The sequence below is a fragment of the Medicago sativa genome, chromosome 4 (assembly GCF_051527215.1).
Source record: "Medicago sativa cultivar Bolivia chromosome 4, Bolivia_mono, whole genome shotgun sequence".
Taxonomy (NCBI): domain Eukaryota; kingdom Viridiplantae; phylum Streptophyta; class Magnoliopsida; order Fabales; family Fabaceae; genus Medicago; species Medicago sativa.
The window spans coordinates 13,464,841-13,477,800 of NC_140752.1; the positions used below are offsets into that span (position 1 = coordinate 13,464,841).

Sequence of the window (12,960 nt, forward strand, 5' to 3'; positions counted from 1 at the left end):
AATATCTTTAGAACTGTTTCATGTCAATCTCTTTGGACCTATAAAATTGCTAGTCTTGGGTCGGGGGAGAGAAATATGTTTTTGTCATATTAGATGTCTATTTCATATTCACATGTGTTATATTCTTTAAACAAAAGGATGAATCCATTTAAGCTTTTCCAAACTCTTGCAAAAGAGTTCTCAATGACGAAGATGCAAAAATCATCTTAGTAAGAAATGACCATAGATTGTGTGGTAGCTAAAATTTGAAGAGGTTGTCCAAAAGTTTTAAGGTCAGATACACCAATAAAAAGGAGAAAAGAATGCAACATTTGAGAGGTGATGACAGTCAGTCATTCACTATTTTTATAGTCTTTTTAGTTAAGTTTTTATTCTATTATTATTAGTTTAGTACTTAATTTAGAGTCATTTTAAATAAATTGTCATTTTGTTTGTTTTAGTATTGACGATATTAAAAAAAATGAAAATACATTTCACAAATAAACATATACTAACATATTCCCGTATAAAAACATATAGTGAGATATATTTTTATTAATATATAGTCCATACGCTCATATATATTTATCAATATATAGTTCCCATTAGATTTCAGAAATAAGAATATACTAATATATTCCCGTAAAACAAACATATACTCACATATATATTTTTATTAATATATAGTTCGTACACCCACATATATTTTTTTAATATATTAATAAAACTTAGGTAGTCGCAGTGTTTAAATAGAGATATTAAAAAAATACTAATTAAAACTGATCACTCGTTGTAGTTACTTAAATGGGTCCCGTGTTACAATTGTACACTTCAATGATTTTTTTAGTGATACATTTTCAAAAAATAAAAGGGAAAAAATTGAAATATGATTAATCATAGTATATTATAATATTGTACTTGTTTTAGTATTGACGATATTAAAAAAGCTAATTAATGAAAATATATTTCATAAATAAATATATACTATCATATTCCCGTAAAAAAAAAATATAGTGAGATATATTTTTGTTAATATATATGCATTTGTTTTAAATAAATATATACTAACATATTCCCGTAAAAAAAAACATATAGTGAGATATATTTTTGTTAATATATACTCATTTGTATTTTATCAATATATAGTTCCCATTAAATTTCAGAAATAAGAATATATTAATATATTCCCATAAAACAAACATATACTCATATATATTTTTATTAATATATGGTCCATACACCCACATATATTTTATTAATATATTAATAAAACTTAGACAATCGCGGTGTTTAATTAGAGATATTAAAAAAAATACTAATTAAAACTGATCACTCGTTGTAGTTACTAAAATGGGTCTCGTGTTACAATTGTACACTCCAACGGGTTTTTTAGTGATAGATTTTAAAAAAAAAAACAACAGAAAAAATTGAAGTATGATTAATCATAGTATATTATAATATTTTTCTTGTTTTAGTATTGATGATAAGAAAAAAGCTAATAAATAAAAATAATCATAGATTTTATTTACTAATATGTTTGAGTGTGAAAAATATTAATATGCGTCCCGTGAAAAAACATAATTAACGTATTATATAATAGTATTATCGTAAAATACAAAATCATATTCTGCTATAACAACAACACTTGTTAGTTTGCTCTAAAAAAAACTTGTTAGTAGAATCGAATTGAAAATTAGTAGAGAAAATAAAGTTGTAAATAAAGAGAGAAAATGAAAAAATGAAGAAAGTTGGTAAGAAAAAGATAAGAGAGGAGAGTGAGATTGAGAGAGAAAAGTTTATTATTAAAAAATAAAGGTGAGAGAAAAGTTTGTTATTAAATAAATAAAGATGGGAGAGAGAAAATTATTATTATAAATAAAGAAAGATGAGAGAGAAAAATTTATTATTAAAGAAAGAAAAGTGAGAAAGTGGAATGAGAGAGAAAAGTTTATTATTAAATAAAGAAAGGTAAGAAAGTGAGTTTTAGTAAAGTGACAAAAATAACCCTAAAGGAAAAGTTTGAGGTATGGGTAGTTAAGTAATTTTGGTAGTATTTGACAAAAGTAACCCTAAGAAAACAAAATTAGGTATAGGTAGTTAAGTAATTTTGGTAGTATTGTGTTTTTATATAATGAGAGTAGATAGATAGATAGAAGTAGAAGTAGATAGATAGAAGTAGATAGATAGATAGAAGTAGAAGTAGAAGTAGAAGATTCTCATGTATGCCTTATTATCATGCCAATAAAATTTTATATATTATATATCATAATGAATTATGGATCTAATTATATGATATGATCGTCTATTTAACTATGAGGCTATGAGCATACTTCCTTGTTATGATTTTCTGGAAAATTCGAATGGTTTTTTTTTAACCTTAGCTTTAGCTTTTGAAAGGGAAAATTATTAATGTTCATGAAATTGGAAAAAAATTATTTGATTGAACGAGAAAAAAAAATCCAGATTCACAATGTTTTAGTGGCTTAACTATAGACTTGTGTATTGTCAGTACAAATTGACAATGTGTTAATGAGCTTGAGTCCATTTCGTTCGTCATCATATAGAGAGAATATATGGTTTTGGACCGACGTTTTCACTTTCAATTATATTCTTAAACAAGTTTGTCTACTTTCAAACATATCCTTAAACAAGTGTGAATGCTATTTGTTGATGTTATTTCAAAAAGATAAGAATTTGTATTATATTTGTTATATTGTTGGTGTCGTTGAAAAAGATAAGTATAGTTTGTTACAATATAAAAGTGCAATATATATATATATATATATATATATATATATATATATATATATATATTCTATTAATTTATTATATATAAAGGAAATACATGGTTTTAGGATGACTTTGCCACTTCAAATGATACCCTTAAGCAAATTTGTCTATAAGAATGTTATTTGTTGGTGTCATTAAAAAATATAAGAATTTTTTTTTTCCTAAGCCAGGAGAAAAGACAAACATCAAAGGGAAACAACGACAACCCAACTAGGTTGGCACCCTGCTGAACCCCATCCTCTGTCGCCAATCTAAAAAACTAGTTATTAAAAAAATAGAAAAGTATATACAAAGGGGAACTAGACTAAAACCCTCCAAAAAAGATTTAAAAAAAGGGGAAGAAATAAATAAACCACCGTCTAAGGGAATCAGAAACTAGGCAGACCACATCAGTCTCTAACAAATCAGCTAGCAAATCAAGCAGTAACACAGACAACCAAAATGAATGAATTAATGACCCATATTTACCACCTTAACTGCGCAGCATAGTGCAACTCTCCTGTCCGAGTTACCAAAACCTTGCACATTCCAATAAAATACATTCATTAACACTACTACATTTTTCCTTTTCGGCAACATTGCTCGTATGAATACACCTATGGATATTTGGAGAGACTAAGAATGGAGGGATGCACATTAAACTTTAAAAGGTGCCTCTAATGAAAAAGTGTTGCATAAAAAGTGTTGCCAGAAGCAATAAATGTTGTAGTGATTTTGGGCCGTTGGGGATGGCTCACCCCTAGAACGGGTTCGATACAGAGGTACAATATGTTGAAGGTTTGAAGCATAACTTGTTAAGCATTTGTCAATTATGTGAGAATGTTTTTCAATTTATCTTTAAACCAAATACTTGTGAGATAACACAAACATCTTCTAGAAAACCTTTATGTTTTAATTTTTACATGAAATACCAGCTAAATCATGCTTCTTGTCTCTTGAAAAAGATAAGTGAACTTGGCACAAAAGGGTTGTTTATGTAAGCATGAATACTATTTCAAAATTTTCCAAACTTGATATAGTTAGAGATGTTCCTAATATCAATTTTGATAAGGATAAGATATTTGAAGCATGTTTCAGCAAAAATATCTTTAGAACTGTTTCATGTCAATCTCTTTGGATCTATAAAATTGCTAGTCTTGGGTCGGGGGAGAGAAATATGTTTTTGTCATATTAGATGTCTATTTCATATTCACATGTGTTCTTTTCTTTAAACAAAAGATGAATCCATTTAAGCTTTTCCAAACTCTTGCAAAAGAGTTCTCAATGAGGAAGATGCAAAAATCATCTTAGTAAGAAATGACCATAGATTGTGTGGTAGCTAAAATTTGAAGAGGTTGTCCAAAAGTTTTAAGGTCAGATACACCAATAAAAAGGAGAAAAGAATGCAACATTTGAGAGGTGAGGACAGTCAGTCATTCACTATTTTTAGAGTCTTTTTAGTTAAGTTTTTATTCTATTATTATTAGTTTAGTACTTAATTTAGAGTCATTTTAAATAAATTGTCATTTTATTATTTATTGTGTCAAGTAGAGAAAGGATTGAAAACATGGGTTTATTATTCAATTAGTAGCCACATGAGTAAGCAAAAGATGTATCACGTTTTGGAGGGCTGAATAGCATAGAATAATTAGAAAAGAAGTTGGCTTCATAGCATTCAGTGTTGGCCCAAAGAAAATGAAAACAATTAGGTTTGGAAGGATATAAAAGAGAAGCTAGCCGCACATAGAAAAGGATTCACGGTTTGGAAAGAAAGAGCAGCACGTGGTACAAGACAAAAAGGAGGAGAGGAGAGGCACATGGAAATTGGAAGAAGACATCAGTAGCGATTGAAAACATACCGAGAGCAACGCCGGCGACATCGGAGTTCTATCAGTTTATTTATTTTCTTTACTTATGTTGTTTATTCCTTTGATCACTAACAAACGATTATCCATTCCTAGACTAACTTTCTACTTAGACATAATTGAATTGTTCTAATAAACAGGGCTAGTCTAGGAATGGATAATCGTTTATTAGTGATAATAGGTTAACGTATTTAAAACCTTCAAAGATTATTAGACCACCTAAGGAATTAGGGGTTGTAGTTTGAGAAGATGGTCCTAAGTCAAGGGATTGATTATGACTATTTTTTTAACCATCGTGAAACTAGAGAATCATTCATAAGAAATAGGTGCAGTATACCAATTAAGGGAACTCAGAGGATTCGAAAGACTTGATCTCATCTCTCTTTATCTTATCCAAAACTATCTTTATTTTCTGTTATTTACTTTTATTGCAATCAAATCAAATCAACTGCCTAGGACACCATTGAATTTAATACATCCTTTATTTTAACGCTTTTGCTGAGTAGAAATTGAAACAGTCCCTGTGGATACGAACTTATAAATTTTATTACTTCGATATATTTTTAGTACACTTGCTAAAATATCTATCAAGAGGTTATCTCGAGGACCATTTATTTTTGTGGATTGGGTGTATATCCTTTATTTATTGGTATAAATAAAAAAATATTTATTTTAGAGGAGGTATAAATAAATATTAAATATTTTTTAAGAGGATATAAATATTAAATTTTTTTTGAAAGAAAATATTAAATGTTATCTATACTATATATAAAGAAAACCACCCTTTTCAGCACACTTTTGGGTTGGACTTTTCTTTCCAAAAATACCCTTAATTTTTAATTTTAATTTTAAATACAAATAACACATGTAACAAATAGATAAGAATAACTTTAGTTTAAGGAGAAAACTTACGCATAATTCCATATGAATTGTTCTTACTGTTAGCCAATTATAAAATAACACATGGATTACTAATCCATGTCACTAATCGTCCCCGTTAACCCTCTTTTACCTCCGTTAACCACAAATCAAACTCACAGAAAACTAACACAAAACAAAACTTTATGTTACTTTTTTATCAACCGATTTTATGTTGTACATTTGTGTTGTTCCCCTCAATACAACCGATAAATATTGCCAAGTATTTTCATATCCCTTCCACAAAAAACAGTATTTCCATATAATTTTATTATTCTATTAATATAAGTTACTCTTCTTTAGCCTTTGATCAATTGCAACAAACGTGCGCAAAAAATAATGGTAAAGATTGGACTTTAAATCCTCTAAAAAAAAAGATTAGTCACAAACGTTAGCAAAAATTATTGTTAAAGATTGAACTTTAAATCCTCTAAAAAAAGATTAGTAATAAACGTGAGCAGAAAATAATGTTAAAGATTGGACTTTAAATCTTCTGAAAAAAGATTAGTAACAAACGTGAGCAGAAAATAATGTTAAAGATTGGACTTTAAATCCTCTAATAAAAGATTAGGACTCAAAATATTTTAGAAAAAGATTTGTTAGCACTATATTAAATATTAATAAGTAGGGTTCTCACAGTTAATAGTTCGTTCCCGCATTGTTTAGTTTTTCACAACCTCTCTCAGCCCTCTGCATCAGAATTCAGAATTAACCTGTAAGTTTTTTTTCTTTTTCTTTCATATTACAACTAATCAAAGTGAATTAATTTTATGGATTATATTTGACTTTGCTGGTTTATAAGTGATTATGATTCAAATTGTTTACGATTAATTTTAAGGATTATTTGACTTTGCTGGTTTATAATTGCTTATACAAACTATGATAGTGTGGTTTTTTTTTTATATATAAAGAGAACCTGGTTTTTCTTAAATTATTAAATAAACGGAAAATAAAAGGAGAAGATGGAGATTTTACGAAAAATGTAGTTTTTAAAGATATTATTTTATCGCAATTATAGCAATGTTTCTTCTACATAACATGTCATTTATACATTTATGTTATGATGTTACTAATTACTATTAGAATAAATGATCATTATTTTATCTTAATTTTATATGCAGACAAACTAAAATATGTTGAGTTCAAAAGTAATTTTGTTATATGCCTTGACAATATTTTGTTTATAAATCAATATATCAATAATTTTCATTAATATTTAAAAATTTAAAAATTTAAATCTAAATTACAAACATAATAAAATAATCACATACATTAGCGCAGTAGAAAGAGCGGACAGACGGGCACGATAGTGCCCGTCTTTCCGCTAGTATATTATAAAGAGATTCAATGTATGTGGCAATAAAATCTTTCAAATAAATGTATTTGATAATAAAAGTGAATTGACTTATTTTCATAAAATGAATTAAACTTTTAATATTTTTTTGACCAAGTTTAAACTTTTTTATTAATTTGATTTATTTTCATTAGTAAAAAGATATATTACCCCCTTAGCATAACTTTTATGCAATATATATAACCAAACAGCCAACAGATTAACGCAAACTCACACCATTGCGATTTCTAAAGTTTGAAAAGATAACAATACAATAGAAACAACATGAGATTTCAATCCCTTATTGTTCTCCTCTTTGTTTTGTTGGCCTCTGCGGCCATGAATCAAGCTTTACCAGGTGGTTATAGTCCCATCAAGGACCTCAATGATCCACACGTGATCGAAATCGCCAACTTTGCTGTGACCGAGTATGACAAGCAAAAGAGGACAGACCTGAAGTTCCAGAAGGTTGTCAAGGGTGAATCACAAGTTGTTGAAGGGACTAACTACCGTCTCACAATTTCTGCCACCCATGGATCTGATCCTAAGCCTAACTCTTATGAAGCCATTGTGTATGAGAAGCCATTGGGGCATTTCAAGAAACTCATTTCCTTTATAGCTGTTAATGCTTAAATATTTTGTGATTTTATAGCATCATTCTCATGTATGCCTTATTATCATGCCAATAAAATTTTATGTATTATATATGATAGGGTTAATTATGTTTCTAGTCCCTATAAAATAGCGACCTTGTAAGTTTAGTCCCTACTTAATTTTAATAACATTTTTAGTCCCTAATTTTGTTTTTCTGCACTGAGTATTAGTCCCTACTCAATTCAAATTTGTTTAATTTATGCTTAAACTCTTAAATTTTTGAACAATTTTTTGCAGACATGTTTAGAACATTACTAAAAGTTCTTCCGCAAAAAATTATCGCAAAATTTGATTTCTACATCCAGATTTTATTACTTTTTATCTTTAACTTTTGTCGTTTTAAAAAATTCATATTTAATTCATTTCATGTCAGAAAATTCTAAATTTTAGTAAACGAACCTTTCATAGTGTTTTAATCTTGTCTCAAAAAAATCGTTCAAAAATTTAAGAGTTTAAGGATAATTAATCAAACTTTGTTTTAGCAGGGACTAAAATTATAAGTAATTTTTTTTTATAGGGACTAAAAATGCTATTAAAATTAAGTAGGGACTAAACTTACAAGGTCGCTATTTTATAGGGACTAGAAACATAATTAACCCTATATGATATGATCGTCTATTTAACTATGAGGCTATGAGCATACTTCCTTGTTATGATTTTCTGGAAAATTCAAATGGTTTTTTTTACCTGAGTTTTAGCTTTTGAAAGGGAAAATTATTAATGTTCTTGAAATTGGAAAAAAAAATTATTTGATTGAACGGGAAAAAAATAATCCAGATTCACAATGTTTTATTGGCTTAACTATAGACTTGTGGTTTGTTTTTTACAAAAAAAAAACGATATTAATTTACTCAAATTGATAGATTGCATTGATACAATACAAATTAAAAATAGCTAAAAATAAAAAAGGATGAATCTGCGAACAAACTCATAGCATCCAAGTTAATAATATAAAACGACAGAGTACATATACATACAAATGTGACTATATTCAAGCCACCGAAATACTCGTTTCCGGTCCTGCAACATTGAAGATGCAAAAGTCATTGATTGAATTTGTACTTGATCAAAGTTAATCCTTCAACCTGAATCAAATAAAACACAACACTAAGACGAGAAATAAAAAACACACCGCACAAAGACGGAAAATCAAAATAAACAAAGTCGTGCTAGACGACGAAATCACAGAAGCAACGAAAGAAAGTTGAAAATATGTGAAAAATTACTTATTTATCTAAAAAAGAAAAGAAAAACAATTCGGATGGGTGATTTCAGGTCAAAATTGACCATAAATCACCTTCTTTGGTAGATCAAGAAGAAGAAAAGTTGTGACGACTGTGGTTTCTGATCCTTGTTATAATGTTATAAGAAAAAAATACTAGTGTTTTGTTCTGTCAAAGCACACAAATTGACAATGTGTTAATGCGCTAGTCAATTTCATTGGTCATCATAAAATGTATAGCTCTAATTATTTATATTTTTATTAAGGATAGGTCAATTTTCTTACTGAATGAATATTATAGTTGTTATATTATGTTATTGTTGTCTTTGAAAATGATAAGTTTAGTTTGTTGCAATATTAATGTGTAAAATATCCATATTTATAATTTTAATTAAAATCAAATTCATAAAAGCTATTATTCATAATTTATACGCATTAGCGCAATAAAAGAGCGGACAGAGGGTATGAAGTACCCATCTCAATGCTAGTAGTACCAAATTAAATTGCAACACCTCTCAAATACCTTTCGGAAAACCCACCTCTCAACAAAACAATTAAATAGTACTCCAGTAACAATGCGTTTGCGGTTTTTTTTTGACACAAAACAAACGACATTCATTCATTAAATTGATAAAGTACATGAATGCAATACAAATTCGCTAAAAACAAAGAGGATGTATCTGTGAACAAACTCACAGCATTCATGTTAAGCATTCATGTTAATAGCATAAAACGGCAAAGTACATAAGCCTACAAATATGACTATATTAAAATCATCGGAATAGTCATGCCTCCGGATCTGCAACGTTGATGACGCCAAAGTCATTGGTTGGGTCTGCACTGGATCAAAGCTGATCTGACAATATGAATCGAACAAACACTTGAACAAGAGGAAAAGACAAACAACGTCGCACAAAGACGACAAACAAAACAGCGTCGCACTAAGACGATAAAATCACAAAAGGAGAAGATGGAGATTTTACTAAAAATGTAGTTTTTAAAGATATTATTTTATCGCAATTATAGAAATGTTTCTTCTACATAACATGTCATTTATACATTTATGTTATGATGTTACTAATTACTATTAGAATAAACAATAAATGATCATTATTTTATCTTAATTTTATATGCAGACAAACTAAAATATGTTGAGTTCAAAAATAATTTTGTTATATGCCTTGACAATATTTTGTTTATAAATCAATATATCAATAATTTTCATTAATATTTAAAAATTTAAATCTAAATTATATAAACAAACATAATAAAATAATCACATACATTAGCGCAGTAGAAAGAGCGGACAGACGTGCACGATAGTGCCCGTCTTTCCGCTAGTATATTATAAAGAGATTCAATGTATGTGGCAATAAAATCTTTCAAATAAATGTATTTGATAATAAAAGTGAATTGACTTATTTTCATAAAATAAATTAAACTTTTAATATTTTTTTGACCAAGTTTAAACTTTTTTATTAATTTGATTTATTTTCATTAGTAAAAAGATATATTACCCCCTTAGCATAACTTTTATGCAATATATATAACCAAACAACCAACAGATTAACGCAAACTCACACCATTGCGATTTCTAAAGTTTGAAAAGATAACAATACAATACAAACAACATGAGATTTCAATCCCTTATTGTTCTCCTCTTTGTTTTGTTGGCCTCTGCGGCCATGAATCAAGCTTTACCAGGTGGTTATAGCCCCATCAAGGACCTCAATGATCCACACGTGATCGAAATCGCCAACTTTGCTGTGACCGAGTATGACAAGCAAAAGAGGACAGACCTGAAGTTCCAGAAGGTTGTCAAGGGTGAATCACAAGTTGTTGAAGGGACTAACTACCGTCTCACAATTTCTGCCACCCATGGATCTGATCCTAAGCCTAACTCTTATGAAGCCATTGTGTATGAGAAGCCATTGGGGCATTTCAAGAAACTCGTTTCCTTTATAGCTGTTAATGCTTAAATATTTTGTGATTTTATAGCATCATTCTCATGTATGCCTTATTATCATGCCAATAAAATTTTATGTATTATATATCATAATGAATTATGGATCTAATTATATGATATGATCGTCTATTTAACTATGAGGCTATGAGCATACTTCCTTGTTATGATTTTCTGGAAAATTCAAATGGTTTTTTTTACCTTAGTTTTAGCTTTTGAAAGGGAAAATTATTAATGTTCTTGAAATTGGAAAAAAAAATTATTTGATTGAACGGGAAAAAAATAATCCAGATTCACAATGTTTTATTGGCTTAACTATAGACTTGTGGTTTGTTTTTTACAAAAAAAAACGATATTAATTTACTCAAATTGATAGATTGCATTGATACAATACAAATTAAAAATAGCTAAAAATAAAAAAGGATGAATCTGCGAACAAACTCATAGCATCCAAGTTAATAATATAAAACGACAGAGTACATATACATTCAAATGTGACTATATTCAAGCCACCGAAATACTCGTTTCCGGTCCTGCAACATTGAAGATGCAAAAGTCATTGATTGAATTTGTACTTGATCAAAGTTAATCCTTCAACCTGAATCAAATAAAACACAACACTAAGACGAGAAATAAAAAACACACCGCACAAAGACGGAAAATCAAAATAAACAAAGTCGTGCTAGACGACGAAATCACAGAAGCAACGAAAGAAAGTTGAAAATATGTGAAAAATTACTTATTTATCTAAAAAAGAAAAGAAAAACAATTCGGATGGGTGATTTCAGGTCAAAATTGACCATAAATCACCTTCTTTGGTAGATCAAGAAAAAGAAAAGTTGTGACGACTGTGGTTTCTGATCCTTGTTATAATGTTATAAGAAAAAAATACTAGTGTTTTGTTCTGTCAAAGCACACAAATTGACAATGTGTTAATGCGCTAGTCAATTTCATTGGTCATCATAAAATGTATAGCTCTAATTATTTATATTTTTATTAAGGATAGGTCAATTTTCTTACTGAATGAATATTATAGTTGTTATATTATGTTATTGTTGTCTTTGAAAATGATAAGTTTAGTTTGTTGCAATATTGATGTGTAAAATATCCATATTTATAATTTTAATTAAAATCAAATTCATAAAAGCTATTATTCATAATTTATACGCATTAGCGCAATAAAAGAGCGGACAGAGGGTATGAAGTACCCATCTCAATGCTAGTAGTACCAAATTAAATTGCAACACCTCTCAAATACATTTCGGAAAACCCACCTCTCAACAAAACAATTAAATAGTACTCCAGTAACAATGCGTTTGCGGTTTTTTTTTGACACAAAACAAACGACATTCATTCATTAAATTGATAAAGTACATGAATGCAATACAAATTCGCTAAAAACAAAGAGGATGTATCTGTGAACAAACTCACAGCATTCATGTTAAGCATTCATGTTAATAGCATAAAACGGCAAAGTACATAAGCCTACAAATATGACTATATTAAAATCATCGGAATAGTCATGCCTCCGGATCTGCAACGTTGATGACGCCAAAGTCATTGGTTGGGTCTGCACTGGATCAAAGCTGATCTGACAATATGAATCGAACAAACACTTGAACAAGAGGAAAAGACAAACAACGTCGCACAAAGACGACAAACAAAACAGCGTCGCACTAAGACGATAAAATCACAAAAGGAGAAGATGGAGATTTTACGAAAAATGTAGTTTTTAAAGATATTATTTTATCGCAATTATAGCAATGTTTCTTCTACATAACATGTCATTTATACATTTATGTTATGATGTTACTAATTACTATTAGAATAAACAATAAATGATCATTATTTTATCTTAATTTTATATGCAGACAAACTAAAATATGTTGAGTTCAAAAATAATTTTGTTATATGCCTTGACAATATTTTGTTTATAAATCAATATATCAATAATTTTCATTAATATTTAAAAATTTAAAAATTTAAATCTAAATTATATAAACAAACATAATAAAATAATCACATACATTAGCGCAGTAGAAAGAGCGGACAGACGGGCACGATAGTGCCCGTCTTTCTGCTAGTATATTATAAAGAGATTCAATGTATGTGGCAATAAAATCTTTCAAATAAATGTATTTGATAATAAAAGTGAATTGACTTATTTTCATAAAATAAATTAAACTTTTAATATTTTTTTGACCAAGTTTAAACTTTTTTATTAATTTGATTTATTTTCATTAGTAAAAAGATATAT

General features: G+C 28.5%; 2 pseudogenes; both read left to right on the forward strand.

Annotated features, from left to right (window-relative positions):
* Positions 1 to 7,094: 7,094 nt before the first annotated feature.
* On the forward strand, positions 7,095 to 7,586 carry LOC146926479 (cysteine proteinase inhibitor 5 pseudogene; annotated as a pseudogene).
* Positions 7,587 to 10,305: 2,719 nt separating this feature from the next.
* Positions 10,306 to 10,843, forward strand: LOC146926480 (cysteine proteinase inhibitor 5 pseudogene; annotated as a pseudogene).
* Positions 10,844 to 12,960: the final 2,117 nt, after the last annotated feature.